General features: G+C 54.6%; 1 pseudogene; it reads right to left on the reverse strand.

Annotated features, from left to right (window-relative positions):
* Positions 1 to 890: 890 nt before the first annotated feature.
* Positions 891 to 2,175, reverse strand: LOC146190109 (uncharacterized; annotated as a pseudogene).
* Between the last annotated feature and the right edge of the window lie 4,338 nt (positions 2,176 to 6,513).

The following is a 6,513-nucleotide window of genomic DNA, read 5'->3' on the forward strand; positions in this document are numbered from 1 at the left end:
CGACAGACGAGGGTAGATAAGCGCGTCGAAGCGAGGCGCGGGGCTTTTTTTGGCCCGGCGGAGAAGCCGGCGCGTGGCTACCGGCGAGCATAACGTGCCAGCAGGGTGTGCACGGACGACTGAAAGAAGATCGCCGACACGAAGATGGAAGCAGTGCCTGCAGGAACAGCCTAGGCGTATTCCTATGAGTTGCTGTTCCGCGAGGAGCAACCTTTCTTGTGTCGCCGTAAGCGCTTTGGCCCCATTGCTCGTTTTATTCTCTCCGCAGTGTGTTTTGTTTCGCCGCGGTAAGGCCCTGACATTCTTCCCACTTTGCGTTGGTGTTCTATTGTCGCGCGCATGAACAGCGTATTCTCAGCGCATTAGCGCCTTATGTTTCTTTGTTTTGCTTTTTTTGTTTATCCAGAATAAACCGGTGTTTTTTAAGAGACTGGAATTGTCACTCGTAGGGCGAGACCATGGCTCGCGGACCCTTTTTTTGAAGGCGAGGCTTTCATCTGGCGCCCAACATGGCGCCAAGTCACGATGCGACCCAACTTTTCATGTTTTCTTGCCATCGCTGTGGCCTGCAAGGCGTGTGTCGTGAAAATACTCTAAAAAGAGCTTGCGGAGGCTCTTTGGTACGACAGCACGAAATGGGGACTTACCACCATCTATGTCGGCAGCGGGTATACATCTCAGGAGATGTCCATCCTCTGCTTCCAGGTAGCATTCATAGCTGCCGGTAGGCGCTGTGCTTCATGCAGGGTTGGCGCTGTCCAGGCCCTTTCGTGTTTGTATGCACTGAGGATCGCTTAGCTGAGCTTCGAACAGCTGTTGACAGGAAACCAGCGTTCCCCAGGCATCAGCGGCTTCCGCGATCACCAGGACTTGCGGTGCTTGCTCGCCATCTACAGGTAACGGAGCTCGGGACAGGGCGTCGGCTGCCTTGTTGAAGGTGCCAGGCCGTTCATTGAGAACACCGTTCCCAGGTCAAAACAAGTGGGTGTGGCTGGTCTCCAAGCCTGCAGCATGGCAGGAGGGTAGAAAGGAGGGTACAATTGGGCCGTGCTTGGCCCCGCACTGCTACCACCTGCATTGGCTGGACCATAGTTCACCTGTAGTGGCCCCTGGTAGAAGGTGGATGCTGCCTGTATGGTCTGCTGTGGTGCCACTGGAGTGGTGGCTGCTGGCTGGCTGGAGCTCAGCGGCTGCGTCGAGACTCCCCCCGGAGCAGGCCCAGCAGCTTTGGGGGCTGCCACGGGGCCTCCACTCAGACCTTCCCCAGCAGCCATTAGATGGAGGTGTTGATGCCGCAGGCCGTTTTTGTATGAGGGTAGGAACAGGCTTGGAAGATGGGCTTTGCCTTGATGCGTGCCATAATGGGTTTTCCCTGGAAGGAGCGCACCTCCTCACGGAGGTACCTGTATGCCTGCTGTGCATCCTCATCAGACTGGAAGGTGACATACCAACTGCTGTTGTTAGCAAACTCACAGCTCAGAAACTGAGGGCACTTGTCAGCGGCTTTGAACAGTGCCTCAATGTCCTTGACAGGGGTGCTCTCAGGTATTTCTCTAAGGATGAGCACACAGCGTTTGTGGTTAGGACGCACTTTTTCACCAGCCTCATCTACCTGCAGATTGGGGTATTCTCGCAGGACGTCGACGATGAGACTAAGATCATTGGTTAGCTTTTTGATCTGGTTGAAATTGGCCACTGTGCCAATGAGCACATACTGATCGCTATCCATTTGAGACAGTAGGAATGCGTCATTGGCAAGATTTTCCCTGGGGAAGTAGCACTCGAGCTGCTGCATCAACATACGCCGCAGATCATCCATGGGCAGCTCGTCGTGGGCAAAGTGGGGGGGGGGGGCAGGCCGTGAGGCGGAGGGGGCGCCATGGCCGTGCCCCCTCCTGTGCTACCTCCGTGGCCACAGTTGCCGAGCTATCGCAGCACACTGCTCCTCCTCCTCCGTCGTCATTCTCGGACTTGGCCAGCGCATTCTTGCAGTAGAATATGTCAGCGTTAGGGTTCAGGCTTTGCGTGGTGGCCGCTGGTTTCGTTGTCTGTTGAAGGTCGGAACAAATTTCCTGCCCATCTCCAAGGTCAGAGGTCATGGGACAGGTCAGACGTTGTAAGAATTTGTAGATGAATGCGACTCCTAGCAGAGTAGGATGCCAAAAAATAAGTGAGTTTCTTAACTTCCCAGTTCACGTCGACTGTCCGCCTATGCAGACCGCTGGAATAGCCTCGACGCCACCGAGCCCGGCTAGCTCAGTCGGTAGAGCATGAGGCTCTTGGCGTGCAGCACAAAAAGACTACGCCTTACCATCCTCAGGCCAACATCACAGAGCGGGTCAACAGAGAAATGAAAAACATGCTCGTGGCTTTCACGGAACGTCACAAAGATTGGGATTTGTGAGTGCAGGAGATGGCGTTCGCCACAATTAAGAACCACAGTAAACTGGTCGACTGGTTTTATGCCGGCAGCTATTCTTCTTGGCCGTGATCTTCGATTTTCCATTGAACATGCCCTTACCCATGACTCTGACTTACAGGCTCCCAGTTATTCCAGGTTCACCCAGGATCTCTCCAGTCGTCTCGCTGGAACTCTAAAGGAGGCCAGGGAGAACTTAGACTTCGCCCGCCTGGAGCACTGCGGCCAGTACAACAAGGGCAGGCGCCCTTTGCAGTTCGACGTTGGGGATAAAGTACTCCGCCGCTCGCACCCGCTAAGTGATGCCACAAAAGGGTTTGCCGCCTCTCTCGCTCCTCGATGGACTGGTCCTTTTGTAGTAATAAAGCGTCTTTCGCGGCTTGCTTACATGCTTCGTCATGTGCAGGGTGGCCGGGAGACCGGACCAGTCAACGTCGCCGACATGAGAAAGTACTACGAGCGGCCAGAAAGTACGTAACGGCTCTCTGGTCTACCAGATGTGAACCACCTGGACCATCGTCTGATGAATGCCAACAATCCAGCGGATTCCTTCAAGCGGGAAGCTCGTCAGAACCAGCATTGTTTTTGTACTCCTCCAGTGCCCTTTTTTGTTTCGTTCGTTGACATCTCGGGAGGTGTCCCGTCTTGAGAGGAGGGGAGTGTGGGGCTTCGCAGCCCCTTTAGGTGTTTTAAACCGCGCGCGCGTCTTTCTATTTGTATTGTTTGCACGGGCATCTGACTGCCCTGCTCGGTTCGTGATCTCGCGAACTAGGCTGTCTACCCTCGAGTTACCCTCTATCCCGGTGTGTGCCGGTATCCAGAAAATCCTGTGCCTTAAGGTCTTATTTGGAAGCCTTGCTTCGAGGAGGATGCTCAGCGCTTCCTTGCTTATTTTTCCCCGTGTGTAGTTCCTGCATGCTGCTTTGGAGCCTGTTAGGATTATGAGAGACTTTTTCCTACGGAAACCTTCGGCAGCCGCTAGAACTACGGCAGCCTCCTCCCCCTCCGTTACCGTACAGTTTCTTAACGTCGCACTGCTGATTGGTTCCCCCATGTGGTCTACCACTGCTGCCGCGACTCTGAACTTTCTGGTCCTGCGGTCCCATGGGTATTGGGCCGCGTCTGTGTATACCGTATTTTCCATTGTGGCTAGGTTCCGTTGCACATAGTCTGCCCTGGCCTGTCTTCTAGCGGCGTGGAGGTTGGGATCCATGTTTCTCGGCAGGGGGCTGACATGCAGTGTTTGACGGAGCTCGTCTGGAATGGTGGCTGTTCTATCTACGATCCCTTCTACGTCGTGTCCCAATCTCTCTAGGAGCTTGCGGCCGGTGACTGTCTGTTGGAGCCTGACTATTTGCGCACTTAGCTGGGCGTCCGTTAGTTCTTCGAATGTGTTGTTTAGGCTCATTTGTAGCAGCTTTTCATTTGATGTGTTTTTTGGTAGGTGGAGTGCCGTCTTGTACGCTATTCTTAGCAGCGCCTCCGTCTGTTCTTTGTCTTTCTTGGTCATGCGGTGGTATGGCAACGAGTACGTGACTCTGCTGACTATCAGGCTTTTGACGAGCTTGATCGTGCCGCTTTCCTTCATCCCGCTTCTGTTCTGCGATACCCTCTTTATCATGCGGCTTACTTGTTCTGTTGACGTCTTGAGTAGACTGATTGTGTGGGTACATCTTCTGCTTCCTTGGATCCACATGCCTAGGATGCGTATCATGTCCCTTTCCAGTATATTTTGGCCTTCTAACCTTACTGTCAGGTCCACCTTGGTGGGGTTGGACCCTACCCTAAGAAGTTCCGACTTCTCCGTGGCACAGAATAGGCCCCTTTCTCTCACGTACTCTTCTACACATGTTGCTGCTTCCTGCAGTCTCTCTTGCTTTTGGTGGAACCAACGTATACAGAAATACTAAACTGCCACAGAGGGCACCACCCACCATCCCACACATCATTACCACAGCACGAGGCGGTCTGCTGGCGGAGACTGCAAGCAGGGACATTCCACAATCTATACATACTACACAAGATGTTCCCCACACAATACAGGAACACATGTCCGTGGTGCGGGGCAACCCCCACACTATACCACATCACATGGGAATGCGAACGAAACAGAGCCTTCCACAAACTAAATAACCCGAGTGCGGAACAATGGGAGGGTCTGCTGACCAGCAGCGAGCTCACGGCCCAAAGGGCACTGGTGCGGCACGCCTACGAAGCAGCAAGACTCAGCGGTGCCCTGGAATAGGGGCGCCGACCTTGTGAAGAGGCCGAAGATATGAAGACATCGGCCCGCCGCTAAACCAGAAACTTTTTAGAGCAATAAATGTTTTCTCTCTCTCTCTCTTGCACGGGCAGCGCGAGTGCGCATGAGCAAGCAGGTAATCTTGGGGGGCGTGATGTTAGCGGCGACAGACGAGGGTAGATAAGCGCGTCGGAAGCGAGGCGAGGGGCTTTTTTGCTCCGGCGGAGAAGCCGGCGCGGGGCAACCGGCGAGCGTAATGTGCCAGCAGGGTGTGCACGGACGACTGAAAGAAGATCGCCGACACGAAGATGGAAGCAGTGCCTGCAGGAACAGCCTAGGCGTATTCCTATGAGTTGCTGTCCCGCGAGGAGCAACCTTTCTCGTGTCGCCGTTAGCGCTTTGGCCCCATTGCTCATTTTATTCCATCCGCAGTGTGTTTTGTTTCGCCGCGGTAAGGCCCTGACATTCTTCCCGCTTTCCGTTGGTGTTCTATTGTCGCGCGCATGAACAGCGTATTCTCAGCGCAGTAGCGCCTTATGTTTCTTTGTTTTGCTTTTTTTGTTTATCCGGAATAAACCGGTGTTTTTTAAGAGACTGAAATTGTCACTCTTAGGGCGAGACCACGGCTCGCGGACCCGTTTTTTGAAGGCGAGGCTTTCATCTGGCGCCCAACATGGTGCCAAGTCACGATGCGACCCAACTTTTCATGTTTTCTTGCCATCGCTGTGGCCTGCAAGGCGTGTGTCGTGAAAATACTCTAAAAAGAGCTTGCGGAGGCTCTTTGGTACGACAGCACGAAATTGGGACTCACCACCATCTGTGTCGGCAGCGGGTATACATCTCAGGAGATGTCCATCCTCTGCTTCCAGGTAGCATTCACAGCTGCCGGTAGGCGCTGTTCAGGCCCTTTCGTGTTTGTGTGCACTGAGGATCGCTTAGCTGAGCTTCGAACAGCTGTTGACAGGAAACCAGCGTTCCCCAGGCATCAGCGGCTTCTGCGATCACCAGGACTTGCGGTGCTTGCTCGCCATCTACAGGTAACGGAGCTCGGGACAGGGCGTCGGCTGCCTTGTTGAAGGTGCCAGGCCGTTCATTGAGAACACCGTTCCCAGGTCAAAACAAGTGGGTGTGGCTGGTCTCCAAGTCTGCAGCATGGCAGGAGGGTAGAAAGGAGGGTACAATTGGGCCGTGCTTGGCCCCGCACTGCTACCACCTGCATTGGCTGGACCATAGTTCACCTGTAGTGGCCCCTGGTAGAAGGTGGATGCTGCCTGTATGGTCTGCTGTGGTGCCACTGGAGTGGTGGCTGCTGGCTGGCTGGAGCTCAGCGGCTGCGTCAAGACTCCCCCCGGAGCAGGCCCAGCAGCTTTGGGGGCTGCCACGGGGCCTCCACTCAGACCTTCCCCAGCAGCCATTAGATGGAGGGGTTGATGCCGCAGGCCGTTTTTGTACGAGGGTAGGAACCAGGCTTGGGAGATGGGCTTTGCCTTGATGCGTGCCATAAGGGGTTTTCCCTGGAAGGAGCGCACCTCCTCACGGAGGTACCTGTATGCCTGCTGTGCATCCTCATCAGCTTGGAAGGTGACTTACCAACTGCTGTTGTGGGCAAACTCACAGCTCAGAAACTGAGGGCACTTGTCACTGGCTTTGAACAGTGCCTCAATGTCCTTGACAGGGGTGCTCTCAGGTTGCTTTAGAGCAATAAATGTTTTCTCTCTCTCTCTCTTGCACGGGCAGCGCGAGTGCGCATGAGCAAGCAGGTAATCTTGGGGGGGCGTGATGTTAGCGGCGACAGACGAGGGTAGATAAGCGCGTCGGAAGCGAGGCGAAGGGCTTTTTTGCTCCGGCGGAG

The sequence above is a fragment of the Amblyomma maculatum genome, chromosome 5 (assembly GCF_055883805.1).
Source record: "Amblyomma maculatum isolate TAMU_Amacu chromosome 5, ASM5588380v1, whole genome shotgun sequence".
Classification (NCBI taxonomy): Eukaryota; Metazoa; Arthropoda; class Arachnida; order Ixodida; family Ixodidae; genus Amblyomma; species Amblyomma maculatum.